Source organism: Microtus ochrogaster, chromosome 19, assembly GCF_000317375.1.
Source record: "Microtus ochrogaster isolate Prairie Vole_2 chromosome 19, MicOch1.0, whole genome shotgun sequence".
Classification (NCBI taxonomy): Eukaryota; Metazoa; Chordata; class Mammalia; order Rodentia; family Cricetidae; genus Microtus; species Microtus ochrogaster.
Window position 1 is genome coordinate 37,667,647 of NC_022021.1, and position 3,709 is coordinate 37,671,355.

General features: G+C 40.6%; 1 pseudogene; it reads right to left on the bottom strand.

Moving 5' to 3' along the window:
* Positions 1-3,278: 3,278 nt before the first annotated feature.
* The window catches only part of LOC101994398, a 1,924-nt pseudogene continuing 1,493 nt past the window's right edge, over positions 3,279-3,709 (bottom strand).

A 3,709-nucleotide genomic window follows, 5' to 3' on the forward strand; every position in this document is an offset into this window, starting at 1 on the left:
CCGCCAGCAGCCTGTGTCCTCTGCAGTCACTCCGGTCCCAGCCGGTCCCTGCTGGCCGTGATAGGCGTCCTCCGGCCGCGTCCCGCCGCCCGGTCTTCCGGCCGCGTCCCGCTGCCCGGTCTCAATACAGTTATAGTTTTAAAGCTTGCAAATTTTTTACAAAGATGCAGGTTTTTTTTTTTTGCATGCTAGATAAGAGATAAGCAAAGCAGGCTTTAGGAAATGGAGAAGTTAGAGAAATGTTATGAAGATGTTGGATGTTAAATAACACTGCAAAGGATAGGTTACCGACAAAGGTACCGAAAGTGTTTGGTCTCCTGTCTCTGGAAGGTCTTGAAGACTGGAAACCAATAGGCTTTGAAGGTTGATGCAGGAATGTTAAGTCTCAGAAGCAGAAGCAGTAGCCTTTAAGGCAGGAGCAAATTCCCTGACTTGGAAAGAGGTGGAGTGCCTTGGATCTGAAAGCAGTTGAGAACTTGAGCAAGTTCCCTACTTTCTGCAAGTCTCAGCTTTAGATTTGTCTTTGGCAATTCTGAGAAATATTTTTCTTTTCCTTTCTTTCACAGTGACCACTGAGTGACAAACCCCAAGCCAGAACCAGGAACCACCAGAGAGCCAGACTTTCATAAACTCTGTGTTGGGCCCTGTTATGTTGAGCCCAGACCCTGAGTGTCTGGGTGTGTGCATTCAAAAGATAAATCAAAATTGGATAAATGCCAACCAAACCTGAAGCTGTGATCTCAGTCAAGACTATTACACTGCTCTAGTTCCCTTCTTTTTGGTTTTCATGTATTTGGGGAGAGCAGGAAGAAAGAAGCAGAAAACTGGGCTTTTCTAATTGCTGCACAGCTCCAATTGTAACTGGGATAAAGCAGCCTGCTGTGCTACGGGCTCATTTTTGGCTTCCAAAGCCATCATTTGGAGCTACCAGGCTGAAAGTCCCCATCTCTGACCTACACAGTTGTCGCTGTGGGATGATCAATGCAGCCTGCTGCATTCAACAATTCTCGTGTGCGTTCTTTGCCAACTGGGATTTCTGTGCTTAATATCCTTGTTGCCAAGGAAGTCACAGGGAAATAAGCATCTGGCTGTCACAAAGGCAGCAGTTTAGTTTGTGGGTGGGGATGCTTATTCAGTCCTGGGAGCAGGCTGTTAAATGGCCTCAGGAGCCAGGCTTTTGGCAGTCACCGCTGTGAAAGATTGTTTGACTTCCTAGCCAGGGCTCTCCAATCCCGACTGCTACTGACATGAGCAGTCCTTTGTAGCCACCACCTAGGACTGTTAACAAGAGTCTCTCTCACTCCTAATTGGCACAGAAATTGAGCACTTTTTTGTCTAATTATGAATAGTTGACAATTTTATTTCTTGCACATAATGATTGATGGGAAACCACTGCTAATTCTGTCAAAGAAACCTAAACATTTTGAATAAAAAGCAAAGTACTTATTAAGTACTATACTTATTAAGAATACCATATGCTAAACTAATGCTTATGCACATTTGGCAAGCTTGTCTAACTTCAGTACAATGTATTTAAGAACAAGTAAAATCATTATATGCATCATCTGATAATAAGTTTTCACAGTCATAAAGGTCTGTATTGTATGTTAGTGTCAGCCCGTTTGCCAATACACTAGCTGTTTTTTTGTGACAGCATATTAGAAGTAGCAATAAGAGTATTTGGACCCAATCAATGATAGATTAAACAGACCATTCTGTACTTTTGATGTTGTAGTAATTGAAGTTTTTCCAGCATAGGACTAGAAAAGCTGACATCAGTAACCTAATCTTTTGCTGTGATTGACATTGCAGTTTCTATGTTAGTTGAAACAGACAGTGTTAACGAAATTGCTGTGCCCATTGTGAGAGTACCTTGACTTCTAGTAACTGAACCAACACTTAACCCTAAAATCATCATTCTTCCTGTAGAAATAATTTCTTTTTTTTCAATTTTTACTTTGTTTTTGATGAAGTTCTAGCCTAGATTCTAAAATCTAGTATGAATTCTCTCAGGGGAGAAAAACTGAAAGTAAGATACGCACAAAGTCGTCTGCATCAGCAGCAGCTTTCTTAGCATTGCCAACAATTGTAGTCACATATAGGAGGGCAGACTTCAATGTCTGATGTATAAATCTTGGTCCCAAATCTGTAGTCCCTAAATCCTTCAGGATTTGAGACATCATCTGGGCATCTGTGCAGGTTTCAGCATGCTCTATGGTAAAGAACTCATGCTAGACCTCATGAGAGAAGGTGAGCAAACATCTCAAATTAAATCATCAGTGCTAATGTATTTCAGCCCTGATCTTTTTCATTATTGATTTTATTGAGCTATACATCTTTCTCTGCTCCCCTCCCTTTCAACCTTCTCGCGTAGTACCCATGGTCCCAATTCACTTAGGAGATATTATCTACTTCCCATATTAGATCCATATATGTCTCTCTTAGGGTCCTCTTTCTTTGTCTATATTCTCTGGGATTATGATTTGTAGTGTGGTTTTCTTTGTTTAATGTTTAAACAGCACTTATGAGTGAGAACATATGATAATTGTCTTCATGCATCTGGCTTACCTTCCTCTATATGATATTTTCTATCTCCAACCATTTGCCTTCAAATTTCAAGATATCATTATTTTTTTTTCTGCTGTGTAGTTCTCCATTGAGTAAGTGTACCACATTTTCCTTATCCATTCTTTTGTTGAGGGGCACTTAGGTTTTTTTCTAGGCTCTGGTTATGACAAACAAAGCTGCTATGAACATAGTTGAGCACATGTCCATGTGGTGTGCTTGAGCATCCTTTGGCTATATACCCAAAAGAGGTATTGCTGGGTCTTGAAGCAGGTTGTTTCCTAATTTTCTGAGAAATTGCGATATTAATATTCTAAGGGGAGGTACCAGCTCGCACTCCCACTAACAATGCAGGAGTGTTCCCTTTACTCCACAACCTCTCCAGCATAAGTTGTCATCACTGTTTTTGATCTTGGCCATTCTTACAGGTGTAAAATGGAATCTTAATATAGTTTTGATTTGCATTTCTCTGATGACTAAGAATGTTGAGTATTTCCTTAGGTGTCCCTCAGCCACTTTTAGATTCCTCTGTTGAGAGTTCTCTGTTTAGGTCTGTACTCTATTTTTATTTTTTATAAGTAGTCATTGTATTTTAAGCAGGAATCCATAGAAGTTTTATGACTTAGACTTATGCAAAGTAGAAAAAGTTACAAATAACCCCAAACACTATAGGATTCTGTTATGGAAGTCTGGCTACTTGGAACATTTCTGGGTTAGTCCAAGTTAGAGTGGTTCCTCTGCATCGAACTGTTCCTTTTCTTTTGTATTGGCAGAAGGAACATGTGGAGCATCTGCAGTATCTGTGTTTAATCCACTTGAGTCTTCTTGATCCTCACCAGTACTGCTCTTTCCCACTGTCTGTGCCCAGGGTGTACTCATTATCACACCATTTTCTAGGGACTGGCTTTTACGCAGTAGCTTTGCCTGCCTTCTTTCCAAGGCCAGTTGTTTATTCCTCTAAATCCTCTGTTGCTGCTCTTCTGTTAGACTCCTACTTGATTCAGAAGCCAACTTCTTGCTGTCAGATGAGCTTGTCAAAAAGGGATCAAATCCAGCTGCGGTTGCATCGAGGTTATTAGTTTCTTCAACTTCATCATTATTGTTAACAAAATCTTCATGTACAATAGGGAGATCAAGTCGAATT